This window comes from Triturus cristatus, chromosome 5_1 (genome assembly GCF_964204655.1).
Source record: "Triturus cristatus chromosome 5_1, aTriCri1.1, whole genome shotgun sequence".
NCBI classification, from domain to species: Eukaryota; Metazoa; Chordata; class Amphibia; order Caudata; family Salamandridae; genus Triturus; species Triturus cristatus.
Genome location: NC_140587.1, coordinates 683,129,575 through 683,152,996, shown reverse-complemented (window position 1 = coordinate 683,152,996; position 23,422 = coordinate 683,129,575). Strand labels below are relative to the sequence as shown.

Below are 23,422 nucleotides of genomic sequence, written 5' to 3'. Positions count from 1 at the left end.
ATTAGCATTCTGCGCGTGATCGGGAGGGTGCGCGCACGGTTCGCAGAGGGTGCACTTAGGGTGCGCATAGGGTGCACGGATCCTCCGAGGCCATAGATATTTATGTACTTTTAACTCTAATTTTCTCAGGAACTACTGAACGGATTTACACCATTTAAGCAAAAGGCACGAGTCTGAACTGAGGACTACCTTTTTGCCAAATTTGTTGTAATTCCGTTCAGCAGTTCGGGCTGTAGCTGCGTCAAAAGGTCCTATGGGAAATTGCATGGGGAAAACGCGTTTTGGGACCCCCCTTTGTTCTTGGCCCCGGGTTGATGAATCACCCTGAAACTTTCAGGATAGGAGCGGACCAGAGCTGGCCAAAAGTTTGGAAAATTTCGCGAAGATTCGTCAACTGGCGCCAGACTTATTGGGGATAGAATGTTGCAGATTTCCTATGGAAAATAGGTCCTAACTATAACTACCTACTGGCGACCGCCAGTAGGTAATATATATATATATATATATATTATCTACTGGCGGTCGCCAGTAGATAGTTATAGTTAGGACCACGTTTCCATAGGAAATCCGCAACATTCTATTTTGAATAACTTTGGCGCCGGTCGACGAATCCTCGCAAAATTTTCAAAATAGGTGGGGCGTTGAGCTCCGCTCCTACCCTGAAAGTCTCGGGGGGATTCGTCAAGCGGGGGCTGAGATAAAAGGGGGGACCCAAAACGCGTTTTTCCCATGCATTTTTCCATAGGACCTTTAGACAGAGCTACAGCCCGAACGGCTGAACAGAATTTAATGAAATTTGGCAGAGAGGTAGTCCTCAGGTCAAGGAAGTGCCTTTTGTAGGTTTGGTGTAAATCTGTTCAGTAGATTCTGAGAAAATAGCCTTTAAATCAATATATATATCTGAGCCAGCTTACGGTGCGCTTACGGTGCGCTTACCGTACGCGTACGGTGACGTGCGCGAGCGCGATTCTGATTGGCCGTTAGATCTTAGTAAACATTCGAATCGGTCGAAACCAGGAAGCGGCGGCCGCCATTTTCTCTCTCGCACTCTGACAGGGGGTTGAAAAACAAAGTGCAAAAACATGTAAAGGGGCTGTTTAGACAGCTCCCAAGCACCTAGCCATGTCGAGGGAGTCCCCAACGATCCTCCAAGTGAAAAAAGGCAATTTTAATTTTTCCGAAAATTTCGCCGATTACGCTTACCGTACGCGTACGGTAATAAATAATAAAAAAAATAAAAAATTATCCCCTTTTTCCCTACCCCGTGTGTAAATGGTGCCCGATGGGTACCATTTGTGCATGGCTTATTTGAGATAAACAAAACATATATTTTACCTGTCACAACGATGCTCATCATATGTCCTCCATGTGCGCACGGTGCGCGAAGCGCATCGTGCTTTCATGGCCCATCTAGCGTAACGTGGGCACGCGGTGCGCGAAGCGCACCGTGCGCGCACGGAACGAACTGCGTTAAGTGGGCGCGCATGCCACAAATGGCGTAAAGTAACTTAGCATTTAAAAAACCGTACAAATTCACTGAAAAAACCATAGGTTTCACACACGTTATAGTTAGGAATTAGCATTTTAAAAACATTGCAAATTCACTGAAAAAACCATAGGTTTCACACATGTTATAGTTAGCTGGACATTTTACTGATAAAAAACCAATAAAATTCCCCCGTTATAGTTACTGTAGGCAACTATAACTCACGCGACCGTAATCCTCTGCTGATGACATATGTGTCTTTATGAAATAAAAATATTTGTAATATATGTATAGCTAAAATTTAATGGAAGAAGACATGGGCAAATAAGTGTCTAAATACAGTATTAGCATCAGCAGAGGATTACGGTCGCGTGAGTTATAGTTGCCTACAGTAACTATAACGGGGGAATTTCATTGGTTTTTTATCAGTAAAATGTCCAGCTAACTATAACATGTGTGAAACCTATGGTTTTTTCAGTGAATATATATATATATATATATATATATATATATATATATATATTACCTACTGGCGGTCGCCAGTAGGTAGTTATAGTAAGGACCCTGTTTCCATAGGAAAACCGCAACATTCTATTTGGAATAACTTTGGCGCCGGTCGACAAATCCTCGCGAAATTTTCAAAACTAATGGGGCGCTACGCTCCTACCCTGAAAGTCTCGGGGGGGATTCGTCAAGCGGGGGCTGAGATAAAAGGGGGGTCCCAAAACGCGTTTTTCCCATGCATTTTTCCATAGGACCTTCAGACACAGCTACAGCCCGAACGGCTGAATAGAGTTCCTTGAAATTTGGCAGAGAGGTAGTCTACAGGTCAAGGAAGTGCCTTTTGTAGGTTTGGTGTAAATCTGTTCAGTAGATTCGGAGAAAATAGCCTTTAAATCAATATATATATCTGAGCCAGCTTACGGTGCGCTTACGGTGCGCTTACCGTACGCGTACGGTGACGTGCGCGAGCGCGATTCTGATTGGCTGTTAGATCTTAGTAAACATTCGAATCGGTCGAAACCAGGAAGCGGCGGCCGCCATTTTGTGTGTTTCACTCAGAAAAAAAAGGGTGATAACTTGAAAAGGGGGCAAGGAAGAGAGTTACAGACCCCCTAACATTTGAAAGGGGGTCAAAGAAGGACAGAAAAGTACAAAAAAAACATTTATTAATTTTTAAAAAAATCGCAGGGTACGCGTACGGTAAGCTCACCGTACGCGTATGGTAAAAAAAAAATGAAATGAAATGCAGATTTAAGTGTTTAGATATTAGGGGGCTCTAAAAAGAGCCGTTGTGTTTATTAAGTGATTTTTTTGTGGTACCTACAAGTAAGTACCGATGCAGAGTCTAAGGTTCAAGAGGAAGACTCTGTTCCCTTCATCAGTGAAGTGTACACCATCTCCTCTATAAATGTCTTGCATGTCGTAACGCAAGTTGTTGTGGTAAATGGAACCCATACCATAGTCACGGAGGAAAGCAGAAACAGATTTGTTGACGTGCTTTCTTGCTTTGTCAATCTGTGGACAAAAATGATTGGACCAGTTCCATTTTTGCCTTTGGCATATGTTAGAAAACACAAAGGCAGTTTTAGGGAAAAGTGAAAACAGTTGTGCAAAGGTCTCCTTCATAAGCATTTCCAGACCTACCCCAGTCAAAGTGCCTAGGTCATTGCCACCACAGTGCACTATTATGAGGTCAGGGTGTTGGATTTGCATGAAGGATTTCACCAATGGCATTAATTGGTGCCACTTTAACCCTCTCTGACCAATCCATTTAATGTCTACATTTGGCAAAGCAAGGTCTCTCACCATACCTGTTTTCTCTGCAAACTTTTCACTCCAGAAAACATAGCTGTGCCCTACAATCCACACTGTGAACATCTTCCAAGGAGATCTGGATGCACTCAGGAGGTGTATTTCAGTAGAATGGGAAAATGAAATGAAAGACAGTTTGGAAATGGAGGCATACATATTTTTTTAAAATAAAATGAACTCATTGGCTGTTTCATACCATTCTACACTAAAAACTAGGCTGTGTGTCAATTTATAGAAGCATGATTTGTATTGGTACAGAAAAATGTGTTACCAAAGAACATTAGTATGGATTTGCTGTTAGGTTAGAAAAGTCAAGCACTCTTGCTCATTGAAAATGAAACATTGTGTGGTGAACTTCTGACCTGACTGTAGACAGCAGTGTTCCATGAGCTGTTGCTATGGTAGCAGGCAGAAGTCAAGTTGGGGGAAGGGTACTAGGCTGAAGTCAAGTTGGGGGAAGGGTACTTTTTGAAAAGGGTTGGTTTTCAACCAATAGAAATGTGTGATTACATTTGAAAAAAAGGGGGAAGCACTGAGATTTGAACCTAACATGTATATGTGTGGAAAAAGCGAGGGAAACTTTGCCATTATCTGGTTCTGCTGAGAGGAGAGAGGTGTACAGAACAGAGATCCTGGCTCTGATAATCTGCTGTTTGAGTGCCACATTTCTTTCACAACTAACTAATTTTAAAGGTGAGTTAAGAATTTGAGAGGGGATGTATATGGTAAATTAAGAAATGAATAATAGCATTGGAATTCCTTTTGTTGAAGTTGTGTTTATCATTTTGTGTTTTGGGAGAAATTTAAATGTAAGGAACATGTAAAATAATATGGACTATGTTTTCACCATAAATTAAGGTGTACTGGTATAAATAAGGAATACTTTTAGGGTTTGAGGTTCCAGTCAGTAATGCAAATACATTCAGCATCACTAAGGCTGGTTGCCCTTGCTGGAGTGTAGTCAGTCACCCAGGTTACACATGTTGCTGGTCTCAGAAAGCTGTTTGGTATTGCTCTGGTGATTTTACATTTGCATTAGATGGAAAGGGGGAGCTATTTTTTTATGCAGAAGCAGACTCTTAGCACACAGCCAGCTGCTTATCCTGTGGAATCATGCACAGTATTCACAACCGAGTGGGGTTTGAGGTTGCAGTCAGTAATGCAAATACATTCAGCATCACTAAGGCTGGTTGCCCTTGCTAGAGTGTAGTCAGTCACCCAGGTTACACATGTTTCTGGTCTGAAAAAGCTGTTTGGACATGTGCTTTTTTAAGAATATGAAAAGTGGATTGAAAAAGTGTCAGACTGTAAAAGTACTTATCACTTGCCAAAAAAAAGAGTAGTAAGTGTGCTTTCAAATTGGCAAAGAAATTTCGTTTTCTGACTAATATGAAAACATGACTCTGTGTGCAAAGAGGAATTACAGGCAGAGATTTATTGCGTATTGCTCTGGTAATTTTACAGTTGCATTAGATGGAAAGGGGGAGCTATTTTTTTTATGCAGAAGCAGACTCTTAGCACACAGCCAGCTGCTTATCCTGTGGAATCATGCACAGTATTCACAACCGAGTGGGGTTTGAGGTTGCAGTCAGTAATGCAAATACATTCATCATCACTAAGGCTGGTTGCCCTTGCTGGAGTGTAGTCAGTCACCCAGGTTACACATGTTGCTGGTCTCAAAAAGCTGTTTGGACATGTGCTTTTTTGAGAATCTGAAAAGTGGATTAGAAATGTGTCAGATTGTAAAAGTACTTATCACTTGCCAAAAAAAAGAGTAGTAAGTGTGCTTTCAAATTGGCAAAGAAATTTCGTTTTCTGACTAATATGAAAACATGACTCTGTGTGCAAAGAGGAATTACAGGCAGAGATTTATTGCGTATTGCTCTGGTAATTTTACAGTTGCATTAGTAGGAAAGGGGGAGCTATTTTTTTGTGCAGAAGCAGACTCTTAGCACACAGCCAGCTGCTTATCCTGTGGAATCATGCACAGTATTCACAACAGAGTGGGGTTTGAGGTTGCAGTCAGTAATGCAAATACATTCAGGATCACTAAGGCTGGTTGCCCTTGCTGGAGTGTAGTCAGTCACCCAGATTACACATGTTGGTGGTCTCAAAAAGCTGTTTGGACATGTGCTTTTTTAAGAATCTGAAAAGTGGATTAGAAATGTGTCAGACTGTAAAAGTACTTATCAATTGGCAAAAAAAAGAGTAGTAAGTGTGCTTTCAAATTGGCAAAGAAATTTCGTTTTCTGACTAATATGAAAACATGACTCTGTGTGCAAAGAGGAATTACAGGCAGAGATTTATTGCGTATTGCTCTGGTAATTTTACAGTTGCATAAGTAGGAAAGGGGGAACTATTTTTTTATGCAGAAGCAGACTCTTAGCACACAGCCAGCTGCTTATCCTGTGGAATCATGCACAGTATTCACAACCGAGTGGGGTTTGAGGTTGCAGTTAGTAATGCAAATACATTCAGCATTACTAAGGCTGGTTGCCCTTGCTGGAGTGTAGTCAGTCACCCAGGTTACACATGTTGCTGGTCTCAAAAAGGTGTTTGGACATATGCTTTTTTGAGAATCTGAAAAGTGGATTAGAAATGTGTCAGATTTTTTGCCTAATTTCAAACCATGACTCTGTGTGCACACAGGAATTGTTTTTAGATATTTAATTTGTGAAGGTGTTATTGTGATTTTCACTTGTAGGAAAGGGGTACTTAGTATTTTAAGATTTGAAAAGATCATAAAAAATGTAGTAATATATTTAAATAAAATAAAGAATTTTTTTTTTAGTTCTTTTCAGATATTGCTGAAGAGCAGTGAACAAAATTTAAGATGCCTACAAAATCCAGACTAAGGAAAAACCACAAAAAAAAACTATATTTGAAGACAACTGGAGGACCTAAGTTAGCTGGAGATGCTCATGTTGGGAAAAAGAGAAAGTCTTCTGGTAAGCAGACAAAAGATTTTTTAAAGAACATCTTCAAAAAAAGGAAAAATGTACAAAATGTCTGTACTGGAAAGAATGTTTTAAATAGAAAAGAACAGGAAAAAATTGAGCATTTAGTTAATGCAAATATACCTTCAGAAACAATAAAGATTAATTTAAACAGAAAAACAGCGTTTAAAGAGATACGTAGAAAAATGTTTCAGAGAAGAGTTATGTCCAATTTGATAAAGGATGTGAAGAAATATAAGCAAAAGGCTAAATTTTATAAGAGAAAAAAAGAAATTGAAGCCATTGCAGCTAAGGCATTAGAATTAAAAAGGAAACTATTCATTTTTATTTTGAATAGGATGCGTACATTAGATAAAATGGTTAATGTACTGAAATCACAAACCAAAAGGAAAAGAGAAGTGAAAAGAACAAACTTTTGTAAAGTGTTTTAAGGAGAATGGATGCAAAGTTCAAGTAGTGAACCTTTTTTTAATGAAGAGAGTTATTTTCAAAGTAATAGTTTGCTGCATGCAGTTGACACCAGAGGTCGTGCTTACGAAGTGAAAAATGGTTGTATAATGGAGAAGGAGAAAATGGTTCCAAGAGATGAGGTACAAGTGATGGCGGATGAGGCTATGGGGAGACGTCCTAAAGCCCCAGTCTACACTTGGAATTGTAGTAGTATTTGCACTGTGCGTCAGGAATCTATTGATAAATTTCGTGAGTTTCTAAGAGAATATAGTAAAAAAAGTGTAAAACAGAAGATTAAGGTGCTTCAAAGTCTAGATACATGCAGAGTGAGAGAGAATACTGGTTTGCAGGGTCATTCTCTGGCTTGTCTATCTAGAAAAGTGTGTAAAAGTGTTTTTCATCATTTTAGGATGCTGGCTGTTCATCATACTGAAATGAGAAAGTTTGTGAGACGGTTGTATTTTGCTAAAAGTCCAGCAATAAAGTTAGATGAATTGAATAGGGCTCTGTTCCGTGGATCGGTATCAGATGTAGAGAAGGTTATTGATGAAATTCAGTTTTGTTACTTTGGTCCTGAACAAGACAGTGCAGAAAAGGACACAGTAAATGAGGAAGAAGTGGAAGAGAATGTAGAACCCTCTGTAAGTAAGACATTTAATGATCACATAACAAAATTTGCAATAATCTCTAATGAAAGACCAAATATTACTTGTATTTGTTGCCGCAAAACTCATTATAGAAAACAAACCAGGTATGTTGATCTCTACAGAAAAAGTGAAAATGAAGATAATTATAAGTGGAAGGATTTTGCCACATATATATTTCTTGAAAATTGTTTTGAATTGGGTGAAGATCAGCGTATTTGTAAATACTGTTACAACAAATTAGAAGAAAATAGAATGCCGACCAGAGCTGTACATAATAATTTAGAATTGGATGCTATTCCTGCCGAACTTTCTGAATTAAATACATATGAGTCTATACTTATTCAATGTGTTCATCCGTTCCAGACCATAGTGCGTATGGAGCCAAAAACTGGTAAATTACCTCCTTCAGATTTAGTAAGAGGTTTAAAAGGAAGAGTCGTGTATTTGCCCTTGGATTTGAAAAAAAATATGGAAACTATTAATGCAGATACTTTGGAAACTGAACCATTAGTTATTCTGGTTAATGGTGTACCTACAAAGAATAAGAAGATTTGGCAGGAGCTGGTAGACGTACGGAAAGTACAAAGAGCAAATTTGTATTTGAAAAGGAATAACAAATGGTATGAATCAATTTATATAGAAGAAGAAGAAGAAGATTTACAAGAAGACACAGAAACACCAACTGGACAAATTGAAAAAGTGGACAAGTCAAAGGAAGAAGAAGTTTATGAACATTTTAGCATGCATCCTCTTCATTCAAAAGAAGTTATGGGAGACAATATTGATCTGTTTCAGATGAAGAAAGCAAAAGGAACTCCTGTGAGTGTATAGGAGGAGAGCTTGGAAGCTCGATGTTTTCCCCAGCTGTTTCCTACAGGAAAAGGAGGACGATACGATGAACGTCCAGAACAGATTCCAGCTTCTGAGTATCGGACTACAAGACTATATGCAGAAGATCCAAGATTTCGACAAAGTATTCCTTATTTATTCCATCTTTTATTTGAAAGCGACTTGTCTGCATTATCATATGCAGTAAATCACATTTTAAAAAGTGGAGTACATTTACAAAATGTGTCTGCTAAGGATTTTATGGAGAAAGTGCAGCACCGAGATGATCATTTGGAAACACAACTGATCAATCTGATGGCTTGTCAGCGTGGGACAAATGAATATTGGTACCGACGCCATGGTGAATTAAAATGCATGTTACGAAATTTAGGAACACCAACATGGTTCCTTACTCTAAGTTGTGCTGAGTACGCTTGGGATGATTTACTGGATTTTCTACGAGAGGCAAATTCAAACATTAAAAACATCGAATACAAGACAGCTGGAGAACTGTGCTCATTGGATCCGGTTAATGTTTGCAGATATTTCAATCATAGATTTGAGGCTATGAAGTCCTTCATCTGCAATAAAAAAAATCCACCTCTTGGAGAAGTAGAGGATTTCTTTTGGAGAAAAGAGTACCAGGCAAGAGGTGCTCCTCATATTCATATGCTGTTGTGGATCAAGGATGCCCCAAAGTTTGGAACAGATACTGATGAAGCAGTGTTATCTTTCATTGAAGAATATGCAACATGTGCTATACCAAAAAGCACAGAAGAGAAAAAGTTAAAGGAGCAAGTTTTACGTTTCCAAAGTCATCGGTGTGGAAAATACTGTCGACGGAAATACAAGAGCAAAGATAAATACTACACTAAATGTCGATTTGGATTTCCTAGACCTGTTCTTACAAATGGAAGAGTAAACAGTTTTATGTCATCTGTGAGACATACTATTACAAGAAAATCACCTAAGAATACCTACAACCTTAAAAGAAAAGAAGAATCAAAAAATATAAATGACTACAACCCAGTCATTTTATCCATGTGGAATGCTAACATGGATATACAGTATGTAGCTGACAATTCCATTGCTGTTGCTCGATATGTAACGTCTTACATTACTAAATCAGAAAAAACTGAATTGAAGGAAATGTGGGAAGAGATTTCTCACGAGAAGACTGTCAGTAAGAAGCTGTACAGTTTCAGTTTAAAGATGTTATCGCATCGAGAAATTGGATCCTACGAATGTTCAGATAGGTTATCTTCTGCAAGTCTCTACTCGAAATCAAGAAGAATAATTTGGGCAAGTTTAGGCCTTGCAGCAATGAGAAATCGGGTACTGAAATCTGTTGGAGAAATTGAATATTTGGCCGAGAATGACCCAGAAAGTACAGATATTTTGAAATCAAACATGTTGGACACATATTATCCCAAGAGAAGTCATCATCTGGAGAACATGTGTCTCTATGAAGTGCTGCAGAACTACATTTATTCACGGAAAGCCGCAGAAGACATCAAAAATGGAAAATATAAAGTCATTGGTGAGGAAGGGTGTTTGGTGAAGCAAACAAAAGGAAGTTTGATAAATCACAGGAAGCTGAGTTGCGACACTACTGACAAAAAGGAATTTTACTACTTGGCTCTTTTACAGCTGTTTAAACCATGGCGTACAGAGGACGAACTACTGGGAGAATTTCAAAGCTATGAAGATTCATTTAATGCTTGCAAAGACAGCATACAATGCAGTACATTCACAACTTATGTAGAAATGTTAAATGAAGAAATTGAACAGGAAACTATAATTGCAGCTGAAGTAGCTAGAGACAGTTCTCAAGACAGCCAAAGTTCAGGAACACTCAGTCAAGATCCCCTAGGACAACCAATCGTTGAAAATGAAGCTGCAATAGCCATGAATGAAGTGGAAACGGCTATGAATCAAGCTCAAGAAGAATTTATAGACTTACCAAATTTGGAAAGACAACTGAATGAAGAGCAGCAACAAATTTATGAAGAAATCAGAAACAAAATTGATCACGGATTACTACATGAAAAAAAAGAGTGCTCATGCACATCATTTCATCCAATCAGGATGTATGTAAGCGGACAAGCTGGAACTGGAAAAAGTTTCCTAATAAAAGTCATCAGAAGCTACCTACAGCAAAAAACGGATTCTACTTTGTCTTGTGTGGTTACTGCTCCAATTGGGTTAGCAGCATATAACATAAAAGGAATCACCTTACATCGTTTGCTAATGTTACCAGTGGAGCATGAGAACAAAATACAATACCACAAGCTAACTGGAGAAGCATGCTTGGAAGTTTCAAGAGTATTGAAGAAGATGCAAGTTCTCATTATTGATGAGGTGAGCATGGTATCAAACTTAATGCTTGCCTTTGTGCATTTAAGAATGCAGCAAACTCTAAGGACAGACTATGACGTGTTATTTGGTGGAAAACATGTCATAGTTTTTGGGGATCTTCTACAGCTTACTCCAGTTAAAGGACAACCAGTGTTTAATACTGTGACACATGAAGACACAAAGAAGTCATTGGGAAGCATCGGTAATGCAAATATTTGGTCCTTCTTTGAGTACAAGGAACTTACTACTAATATGAGACAAGCAAACGATGAAGAATATGGAAGTATTCTAAAAGATATCAGAATTGGACTACTCACTGAAGCTGGCACAAAAGCATTACAGAGTCGGTTGCTACATAATTTATTTCCAAAGGAAGAAATAGTTGCAGAGAAGATATACAAGAACATTGCAGAAAAGAAAAGTGTCATCTGCTTAATGCCAACTCTACGTGAATGCTCAATATTTAATGAGGAGCTTTTGAAATTGGAAAAGGAAGATATCAGGAAATTGGAAGCAGTGGACAAAATTCAGGATGGAAGAATTACTATCACATTAACAGGCAAACTGAAAAATAAATTGGATTCAATAGAGAAGAACATTTCCAAAACTGCTGGATTAGAAAAAAATCTATATGTTTGCATGAACTGTAGAGTATTTTTAAGGAGAAATTTGGATGTTGAAAAAGGTTTAGTTAATGGAGCTATGGGAAGAGTTGTGGGTTTTATTAATTATCAGAAAAAAGATGGAATTGAATGTTTAAAAATAAAATTTGATCAGATAGAAGAAGTTATAGACATTTGTCGTTGTACAGTTCGTTTTATGCTTGTGAAAGACTTATATGTACAAAGGAAACAGTTTCCGTTTTCTCTAGCATATGCTGTAACTATTCACAAGTCTCAAGGATTGACTGTAGATTGTGCATTTGTAAACATTGGTTCAACTGTGTTCAAAGAAGGTATGGCTTATGTAGCTTTGTCACGAGTGAAAACATTATCTGGTTTATTCATGATAGACTTTGATGATTCAAAAGTTAGTGCTGATGCAAATTGTGTAAAGGAGTACAATAGATTAAGAAGAACCTATGCTCCTCATTTAGGTCAGTATCCTGTGTTAGAGAAACGTTTAGTTTCTCGTAAAAGGAGAAATGAGAATATCTGTAATGAGGATGTAGAGAGGAGGAAAAAAAAGAGGAGTGATGTAATTGCAAGCAAAAAGAAAAAGGAAAATGAAGAAGAGGTTGTAGGATGTCATTTTGAAAATAGCTCTGGTGTCAACTGCTACGCTAATGTAGTGCTGAATGTTGCATTTTATCTGGAAAGTTTGCAAGAGCAGATAATAGTAAATCAGAGAAAAAGATTCTGTTCTGAGTTGAGTCTCCTTTTTCAAAAGCTGAGTAATGATAAAACTCAAATAGAAAGTGCTACTGAAATTAGAAAACTTTTAGATGTATGTTCAGGATGTACACAGTTTTCTCAAAATGTACAGCAAGACGCACAGGAATTCTTGATGTATTTTCTTCAGGTACTGGAAGAAGAAGGGGTTCCCATTGAAAATATGTTTGGTCTCTCTTATAAATGGGAACATAGTTGTGAAAACTGTTTCAATACATGTGGCTCTAATGTTGATTCTGAAAGGTTTATTTATTTAACATTGCCAGAGAGTAAAACAGTCACTTTTGCTAAATTAGTTAAAGATGCTAATCATAGCATGGAATGCGGTGAGTGTAAATCTGACATGTTTTCAACGTTAATTTTAAAGGAATACAGACAGTATGTAATTTTAATGATGCAACAATGTAGAGCTGATGGTTCAAAATTGGATACTTTAATAAAGAAGTTTACAGGACAGCAATTATCAATTTCAGGAAAAACTTTTGTAACAGTTGCAATAATTTTCCATGATGGACATACTGTAACTTCTGGTCATTACACAGTTTATCTAAAATGTAAAAAAGGCTGGACAATGTGTAATGATTGTCATTTGGTTTTTAAGCAACGTTTGACGTTTGATTTAGCAAATTCCTATCTAATCTTCCTGAAACCTAAATTTTAGAGAGAATTGGCAACATCTGTACAAAACAATTTTACCATTTTATTGGATTACCATTGGAAATTTCAAATTTAAAGATTTTTAAAATTATCATTTGGCCTAAAGGAAAGGTAACCAATTGTATTGTGGACTTATATAGTTCTTAATTAATGTTTCGGAAAAGAACATTTTAGAGAGAATCGGTAACATCTGTACAATTTAAATTTTTGTATTTTATTGGATTACCGTTGGAAATTTAATCAAAAAAGATTTTTAAAATTACCATTTGGCCTAAAGGAAGGGTATCCAATTGTATTGTGGACTTAATTAAATCCTAATTAATCTTTCGGAAACCAAAATTTTAGAGAGAATCGGTAACATCTGTACAATTTAAATTTTGGAATTCTATTGGATTATCGTTGGAAATTTAATCAAAAAATAATTTCAAAAATTAACATTTGGCCTAAAAGAAAGGAAACTAGATGTATTGTGGATTTATTTGAGATATATTATTGATGAGATTATGCTTCTGTAAGAAAATTGTCAGACGGTATTTTTTAGAAATAGTTTTTGTTATTAGATGATATTTTTAATGAATAACATTTTGCATTTCGATAATGTTATGTTTAACTGAAAAGAGATTCTGGGCTTTTTTTAAACAATCTTTGAGATTGTTATTTTTTTTTTGCCCGCTGTTAAGTGATGAATGCAATTGCTTTCACGATTTATAGTGAAATGCAATATATTCTGAAAACAGCAAAAAAAGGCAAAAAATTGTTTTTGGAAAATATGTAAATATGTGTACTGTATTATAAAATGTTTTATTAAATATTAATACTTTTTTCTTTTTTTTCAGATTGAGAAAGAAAATTTTCGAAAACTTGAACCATTTTTATAGCAATTAAAATTATATTTTAATTAATAAATAATTTTTTGAGTGGGTATGGTAAGTCAGAAATTTCATGGTCCCTTTTTTCCACTTCTCCACAATCACATTTTCAGTTTTTCATTGTAGTCTCTCAAGGACCTTGTAATGTAATAATTGATTTTTAGTGTTTTTAAAAAAAAAAAAAAAAAATTACGCGTACCGTACGCGTACGGTAAAAAAAAAAATCAAAAAAAAGTTTAAAAAAATATATAAAAAAAAGTTGAAAGGTAAGGTTGGCTCTTAAAAGAGCCGTTGTGTTCGTACAGGGACAGAGGAAAGAAAGAATGGGAATATTAGTCGGTAGGACAAATGTGCTGGTCTATTTTATTGTTAACTAGGGCAACACTGGTCTCCCTATGACAAATTAGACCATAACAAGTGGCGCACCGCATTGTAACCCTTGATGGTTAGTTTCCAGAGGACTAAAAAAAGGAGATGCTCCCCCCACAGATGAAGGGCTCAGCTGACCTGCCGAAGATGGACTCGGCTCTGCAGATGATGGACCAGGCTGAGCTGCTGTGGATGTGCTTGGTTGACTTACTGAAGGGTTTCCTCCAGTATGTCGAGCATATGTCCTACCGTGTACATCATGAAGGTGTCTCAACATAGTGTGATTCCCGAAGGAATACTTCTTGTTAGGATTCCCTCTTGAAAGTACACGGTCACAAAGCTTACAAGTCACTAAAGGTGCATTTACCTTTTTCTTGCCCTCTGGAAAAGAAAAATACTCCCATATGAAAGAGCTCTTTTGTTTCCTCCTTCTCTGCCTCATGGTAGTGCTGCTAGCCTCACTCTCAGAAGAGGTCTGCTGTTCTGCCATCGTATCACAAAGACAACTCAGCTCCTTCTCCTAAGGGATCACAAGCAGAAATGAGAGGAATGGGTGTGGTGTAGGAGAGTTCTAGAACTGAAAGTAGTAAAAACCAATCAAAAGTGTTGTTTCTTGATCACATGACCCAACGTGCGCGTACGTTACGCTTACGGTGCGCCTACGGAGCGCTTACGGTAAAAGTACGCATGCGCGTAAAAAAGACACGGGCACGCGCGCATGCGCAAAACAGGCACGCCCCTTCACTTCCGCGTAACATGCGCGTGCAGCGTACGCGTTACGCGCCGCGTGCGCGTGACGCATGTCTACGCAAATTGCGTAAATGAACGCAAACAGCGTAGAAATCTAACGTACTAAAAGCAAGACGTGCGCTTACCGTACGCGCACGTTAAAAAATACTAAAAAAAAAAAAAAAAGGGAAAAAAAGATTCACTATGTTATACTACTAAATCTTACCTGTTTAGTTTAAAAAAAAAGTAAAAATAAAAAATATATTGTAGAATTTTTAAAATGTAACCATAGTCTTTAAAAAAGGATATAAAATTAAAATAAAAATATGTAAAAAACATTGCAAAAAAAAAAAAAAAAAAAAGAAAAGGTAAATATAAGAATTAGCATTTAAAAAACCTTGCAAATTCACTGAAAAAACCATGGGTTTCACACACGTTATAGTTAGGAATTAGCATTTAAAAAACCTTAGAAATTCAATGAAAAAACCAAAGGTTTCACACATGTTAAAGTTAGCTGGACATTTCACTCTTAAAAAACCAATGAAATTCCCCCGTTATAGTTAGTTCAGCTAACTATAACTCGCGCGCCCGCAATGCACTGCTGATGACGTCACATATTACATCACTCATGACATGGTCAGTGACATCACTCATGACATCACTGATGACATCTCAAATGACATCACTGATGACATCACCGATGACATCATCCTTGTGATAGAGTGGCAGACCTCCTCTCACCCTAATATAACCTTTGATACACACATTCAAAAATAGAGACTAAAATTTTCAAAACAATGGACATTCCAATACCAGTTACAACAACCTCTTCAGTAATTCTAAGATCCACATACACATCCACTCATTCACCAACAGTCCTATACAGTCACTCATACATGTACTCACTCATCATATGTACTCATACACCTATACATCCTGTTACTCAATGCCACTCATCCATAGAGTTACTCACACACAAAGTCACTCATGCTAATAAATAATCAAACATACATTTATTTGCATATACAGTTATACACACACCACCACACTTACTTCTACGGAAACTTACACATACTTAGTCTTTTAAACAGTCACTTATAGAAACACATACTTATTCATACAGGAACTCTATCAATCTCTCACTCTCACATATACTCACTTATATACACCAATAGTCACATATACTAGTTTAAAAGACATGTAGTTACTCATAAAGACACTATTGAGACAGTCATTCACTCACTAACACACCCATTCACACACTCATCCACCCATACAGTCCTGCACACATGCTGTCTTCAACACATACAAAGAGTGAATCACTCATTCATGCACCTATGCACTATGTAATACCCCCCACCGAACCATGCAGACACTCAGACTGATACTCAAAAAAACAACTAATAACCTATATAGACACCCATGTAGCTACTCACCAACCCATGCAGCCACTTATACACAAAGTGAGAGACTGATACAGATATTTACATATTTAAACATTACTCAGTAAGCCATGTATTCACTATGAAACACTTAATCAGTCAGTTACACAATCAATTTTTCAAAAACAAATCATCCATTTAGACACTTATATATCCATTTATTCTTCCATTGACCTTTAGATATACATATATAAAACATATTTAATTTTCAGAAATACACACATTCACTGGATGATGTCATCAGTGATGTCATTTGAGATGTCATCAGTGATGTCATGAGTGATGTCACTGACCATGTCATGAGTGATGTAATATGTGACGTCATCAGCAGTGCATTGCGGGCGCGCGAGTTATAGTTAGCTGAACTAACTATAACGGGGGAATTTCATTGGTTTTTTACGAGTGAAATGTCCAGCTAACTTTAACATGTGTGAAACCTTTGGTTTTTTCATTGAATATATATAAATATATATATATATACATATGTATATATATATATACATCTCCCTATCTTTATAAAAAGGACCTCTAGTTATGCCATTGAACAAACTTTTGAGGAAAATGAGGATGGTTTCTACTTCATTTATATATAACTGGAAAATAAGCAACTTCTGGAGGGTGCACTTTCTGTGCACTGGTAGGGTAGGTGTCAGTGTTGAGTGTGTGTGGAACACGGGTGTGGCTACAGCAGCTGTCCCAGGTGGCCAGGTGGAGCCTTTCTTATGTGAAGGGAGCCTGTGCATCAGTCTGGGATAATGTTAGTCACTTCTGCCTGGTAGGTTTTCTCTGAGCAGTCAGACGAGTTGATGACGAATGTCCTCGGATGCTTTCTGGTGGATGCACTTTAGTTGTACTGGTGGGGAGAATGCCTGTGTCAAGGGTGTGCGGAAGGCAGTTGCAACCCCAATGGCCATCCCAAGTGGCCACGTGGGGCGTATCTTAATTGAGGGGCCCTGTGCATCAGTTTGAGATAGTGTTAGTCCCTACTGTCCAGGAGTGTTGCTTTGACCTGGCAAATGGGTAGTTGACGAGGACTGTACCTGACAGACTCCAGCGTGGTGCGCTTCAGGTGTACCAGTCTTAAGGTGCATCCCTATGAACCCTCCGCAGTCTTGGTTCGCCAGGCAAGGTCTCAGTAGGTGGGTGCGTCCCCTCAGCTGAGTGAGGTGAAGGGGGTAGTGTGCGCCTCACGCTGACCTTTTGAACCTTTCGCTGAGGGATTGTATGGTTCCTGATTGGTGTTCTTGCTGAGAGCATGTATGCTAGGAAGTGGCCTTAAGAGGGTCCTGGGTGAGGAATGTCCCATACAGTGATCAGCGGTGCTTCCTGTTGACCCGGTGGGGCTTTAGAGAGACCACAGGTCAGGAGTTCTTGTGTGGGAACTCCCTGGGGGTGACTCTTGTCAGGGGCACTCTGTGATTGAGCAGGGTCCCCTTAGGGGACACAGATTTCCCAAGAGAGGAGTTGGCCTAACGGCTAGGGCGGTTGACCTCGAATCTGGGGAACTGGGTTTGAGTCGCGGCAATGACGCTGAACATCCTGTGATTCTGGGCAAATCAATAAATCTCCCCGTGCCTAACAAAAACAAATGTGTCCTCATGTAATGCAACTGGTGCTATGTAAAGCGAAACACACAAGATGATGGACGGCATGTTGCACATTGGCAAAACATTCGCCCCCAGTCACAGATATGGGTTTAATCCATCGTTATTTTGGTCACCATGCCACCCCAGTTCAGACATGGCCATATGCAAATCAGCCTTGACCCTGTGCCTCATGGGAACAGTCCAGCCCGAACTGCCAAGCCATGTCTTCCCTGGACTGTAATCAAGCATCCTAGGACCAGTTTCGGGGTCTCACCCCTCTTCAGCCAGGATAGCTTGACTCCAGTGGCATAGTGAGCACGGGACCCATGTCTGGGCATACCCTTCCCACATAGGGCAAACAGCAAAACACACAAGATGATGGACAGAATGTTGCACATTGGCAAAACATTTACCCCCAGTCACAGATCTGGGTTTAATCCATCGTTATTTTGCTCACCACCCCACCCCAATTCAGACATGGCCAAGTGCAAATCAGTCTTGACCCTGTGCCTCATGGGAACAGTCCAGCCCGAACTGCCAAGCCATGTCTTCCCTGGACCGGAATCAAGCATCCTAGGACCGGTTTCAGGGTCTCACCCCTCTTCAGCCAGGATAGCTTGACTCCAGTGGCGTAGTGAGCACGGGACCCACGTCTGGGCATACCCTTCCCACATAGGACGAACAGCAAAACACACAAGATGATAGACAGAATGTTGCACATTGGCAAAACATTTAAAGCGCTCTGATACCCGATTCGGGTCAACTTCGTGCTATATAAAACTCTGTAAAACAAAAGTGGTGGTGATGGCATCATTAACCCCAGAGTAATTAGTGTGGGCCAGAGGTCCTGAAAGGGGTCTATGTCTGCATCTTTAGGATGTAGTGACCCCATTGAGTGAGGGTACTGGGTTGTGTACGCTGCAGAAGGGGACCAGCCAGTGCCCCATGAGACAGGTTGCAGACCTGTAAGAAGTGTTGGTGTGAGAGCTGAGGCACTGACTATTGCCAGGAAAAGTATTTTGACTCCAGCATTGCATGACCCAGAGCAAGGGTGGGCCTAGACCTGTTCAGTTCACCTAGTTGGTTAGTGTCATGGAGGCATCTGATTTAGAAGCAGTTGGGTTGTTAGTGCTATCTGGGTTCCCTTGAGGGAGAGGTGGCCACATGGTTGAGTTAGGTGGGTGCTCTTAGCATAGAAAGGCAAGTGAGAGGTGTCAGTGGTAGTGGAAAACTGGAGAATGGTGTGTGTGGTCAGAAACCATTGCCACTTGTTACTACCCACTGAGTAAAAGTACTCCTGAGCAATGGCTATTTCTTCCTTAGATTCAGCTGGCAGTGGCGGAGTGTGTTGCAATTGGGTTCTGCCCATTTATTAGGCCCAGATTTTTTGGTTTCTTATCACCTGGTTTTGGACTTTTTACAGTCGGTGAATCTCACCTTTGTGTCTCACCCACGGTAATCACATGGTAAATAAATGGACTCCATGTGTTTACTGCCAGCGCCTGCCTTTTAACATAAGGCCAATGGGACGCAGTTGGGGTAAGGGGTACGTGGCACTTTTGGGGGCTGAATGTATGAGAAAAACATTGTGTGCAGCCCCATAACTGTAGCCTGGTGCAGAGGGGACGCTGCAGAGTTAGATATTGACCTGGGGTGTGCCTTATAATATTATTGGCCACTGTAATATTATTGTACCATGTTACGTGGTCCAAGCTCTCATAAATATCTCTCTTGGAGTCTTGTCTGGAGTTGGTGATAACCAGGCAAGAGGAAAGGACCATTTTGACTTAATGGACACAATCAATAGTCGGATCCACTCCAGCCATCTCCATATTAACATGCCCATAGTCTGATGTACACTCGGCAGGCGAATGTATAACGTTGCAACGCGTGCTTTTACCACGCGGTATGTAACAACGCGGTCGTTACAACGACCACGTTGTTACCACGCGTGGCATTACATTGCAAGTCGTTTCAAAGACTTGCGCCAAGTGGTGCGCTGGACTTAGGAATAGTATAAATTACTATTCCTACTCCAGTTAGAGCAACAGCAGAGAAGGTGTTGGATTTAAAATCCGACACATTCCCTAGTGTTGCACGCCACCTAGCGCAATTTGTTGAAACGACTTGCGATATAATGCTACGCGTGGTAACAACGTGGTCGTTGTAACGACCGCGTTGTTATGAACCCGCTTGGTATTGCCAGCATTGTAAACGCTATCTCCGGCTGCAGGCTGCTTTTTTCCGGGTTATGGAACCTGCGAAATTGGTCTTCTCTTTCTCTGGGGCTCAGAGATTATCTAAACTCTAGCCACATTTTGCTTTCGGCCCCTTATCACTGGAACCAGTGTTTTTGGTGCAGTGTGCTTGCGCCTGCCCACTGTGGCAGCAAATGCGCGGTTGTGTGCACCAGTCAAACACCATACATCACAATTCTTTGTTATTCTGTACTTGCCTTCATTGTTCACTCCCAATGTCTTGACCAAGTACAAAAGTGTGATGGTCATTACATAATATGCAAAGTAGCATGCTTTATTAAGTGTTATTTGGTTATTGGAGAAGATGCCAACCTTTGCATGATTAAACTCATTTTTATTATAATCATCCCACATAGTTAAATGAGGATGGTTGTATGTATGAATCAATATTTCTTAACAGTACGGGGTCACGCCAGGTTGAACAGTATCAGCATGTTTTTGAAAGTGGAAGGATAGGAGGGAAGAAAGCATGGAAAGAATGTGTTTGAGAGGCAGATAGCAGTGCCGGAGTTCAAAGCTCCGGATCCCCATGGCAGATGCCAACTTACATTTGTAAACAAGTATGTGAGGAGATAAAATATGTCTAAGGGTTTATACTTTAAAGCCAAATTGAAAAAGTTGTGATTCCTTTACCTTTATGATAAAGAGTTGCAAAGCTTCTTCACCCCTGTTCAAAACAAACTGGAATATGTACAGCGATTTACATCACAAATAGAAGAGTGTGCTTGTAGAATCACAGCTCATGGACAAGGTAATGTCGCTGGCAGACGCACAGCTTTATTCTCAGCAGAGGATAGTAGCGAGCGCCTGGGGGTGCCATCTAGCAGCTGATTCACGGAGCCCGCTGGCGAGTAGGTGGTCTCCTTCCACTTTCAAGTGGGCCGGAATCCACCTCCCCAGCATTGCTGTAGCAAATGCAGGTACAGTTGCCACTAAATATAACTCTTTGTAGAAGCCACAGCAGAGGGTCCAGGGCTTACTGTGCACAGCGATAATCCTTTTGAGAATTTATTTCAAGACCGCAATGGGAACTAGGTAACAAAAAAGATGAAAATATGAGCTGAGTGAATCCTGCAGTTAGCCGAAAGTACCCAGCAGTCTCTTTTAACCTAAGAAAACAATAGAGCAAGTGAATGCAATGTAAAAGAACGACTGCTCATTACAGAAGGAAATATAGGTAGGTAGAGACGCAGAACAGAAACAGCGTGAAAAACCCAACACAATCAGGGCCTTATTTATGAGGCCTTGTGACACTTTTACGCTGCTGTTGCGTCACTTTTTGTGACTCACCGGTGGCGTAAAAAATGCGCCACATTGCGCCCTATTTACAAAGTGATGCATCTAAGCAGATGAGTCACTTTTTAAAGCCCTGTGCAACATTATACCTGCGTCAGGTATAATGTATGCAGGGAGGGCGTTCCCCCGCAAAATGCCACATATAAAGTGGTGCAGTGAAATCTTTCAGATTTCAATGCGCCACTTCTAGGACGCCACTCCATCCAAACCTTACACCTGCCACACAGCAGGCATAAGACTGACCGAAGCTCAAGCCCCATGTGAAAAGACACATTGCTAGAGTTGCCTCTGTTTTCAAGCACACCCCAGCAATGCATCACTTTTGCGCCTCTAAATATGTCAGTAATACTGAGGTATCTGACCTCCTTGTGACATTGAGCGCCATACGTTGAATAGGGCGCACCCATCATGTAGCAAGGAGATCGCACTGAAAATTGTTGCATTGCTGTTTTCACGCTGCGATGCAACAGTTTGCATAAATGAGGCCCATAGTATATTACATAGTGCACTGTGCAGAGTAATTACCTGTAGAAAAGTCTATTGCCATTTGCTTTCTTTGTTTATACCAAGTAGCCAGCTCAGCCGGACATGCAAGAATGCATGCGGATTGTGGTTGCATGTGTGATCCATGGTGTCGCTTCCAGTGGGGCACCATGTGCAGCGGCACAGGGGCTCAGTGGTCGGAGGCTGAATGCTAATGGTATCTGCAGCTTTCTAATCCTTAGTTGTGGGACCCATTTTATTTGCGTGCAGCATTGCTTATGGCATTCTACGCTACTGGTGTGATTGGCACAACTTTTGCTTCTCGGCAATTCTGTTTTGTATAAGATGCTTTATCTCATGATACCATATCCAGTAATTTGAAATCAATTCAAAATTACATTGGGAGGGATTAATACACCCCATACCTGTATGTTTTTTTCTGTCAGATATATGCCCATCGCTCCACAGTGGTGCGCATTTGGAATGCATGCTTGTTAGACCTGGCGTCCTTGGCATGGTTCTCCCCTAACTTTTTTGCCTTCCCTCCTCCTGCTTTGCTGACTTCGTTTTTGCTGGCTTTAGAACTCTGTACACTTTAGCACTGATAACTAGTTCTAAAGTGCTTATGCTCTCTCTTTAAAACATGGTAGATCTACTTACACCCCAACTGGTACATTTAATTTACTTCTAAGTACTGAGTAAATGTTACTACATGTACACATGGCCTTTAAGTTAAATTCTACACATAAGGCATGCATCACTGATGGTGCCACCACCTCAGTAGCCCTATAAAGCATGTCTCGGGCCTGCCATTGCAGCCTGTTAGTGCAGTCAAACTGCCATTTTAACCTTGCTAAATAAACCTTTTGCCAGGCCCAAACCTTCCTTTTTAATACATATAAGTCACCCCTAGGGCAGGCCGTGGAAAGCCCAGAGGGCAGGGTGCAGTGTATTTAAAAAGTGGGACATGTACTTTTAAGTTTTACATGACCTGGTAATGAAAAACTCTTAAATTTGTTTTTGCTACTGCAAGACCTGCCTCTCCCATAGGATAACATTTAAGTCACCTTAATACACTTGGTAAGAGCTAATTTCAAAATGTGAACAGGTAATCAGTTCATGTTTGGTGTCTTTGAAATTGTAATGAAAAATCCTCTCATGGTAAAGCCAGATTTTAAATTACAATTTTCAAAATGGAACCTTTTGAAAGTTGGCATTTTTCCCTTCCTTAGCCATTCAGTGCCTGCAGCTTGTCTCTGGGTCATATGACTGGGTAGAGCTGACAGTTGGACTTTTTGTATTCCTCCTAGACAGCCACACACAATAGAGAGCTTAGATGGGACTGGATGAGCCATCTCTGGCAGGGTGGGAGAACGGATCTTGGCACAGCCCTACTTACACTTGAATAAGCTAGGTCCTGCCTCCACACAAAGGACTGCAAACTCCTGCAGATAGTTTGGAGCAGGGGCAGGCAAGGCAGGAGACCTGTGCATGTCAAAAAGAAACCTCTAGGGGCTTCTCCCATTCCAAAGGAAGGCCCAGGAATAAATATTGGACCTCAGACACCAACTCTTCAGCACACTTCTGTACCTGTGGAAACTATGCCAACAAGAAGGACTGATGTGCTGCTGAAAGGACTGCCACTCTGCTAGACTGCTGTTCTGAAGGACTGCTGCTCTGCTGCCATGCTACCTGGTGTCTCTTGCCTGGGTGAAAGGGACTGGACCAATATCTATTAATCCCAGGACCCCAGAGTGACTCCAAGGTCTAGTTGGCTGTCCTCCTGACTAGAACCTCTGTG

General features: G+C 40.0%; 1 protein-coding gene across 1 annotated transcript in view; it reads left to right on the top strand.

Annotated features, from left to right (window-relative positions):
• The window catches only part of SNTG1 (syntrophin gamma 1), a 2,687,950-nt gene that overhangs the window by 2,354,326 nt on the left and 310,202 nt on the right, over nt 1-23,422 (top strand). The gene's annotated exons all lie outside the window — the stretch shown is intronic.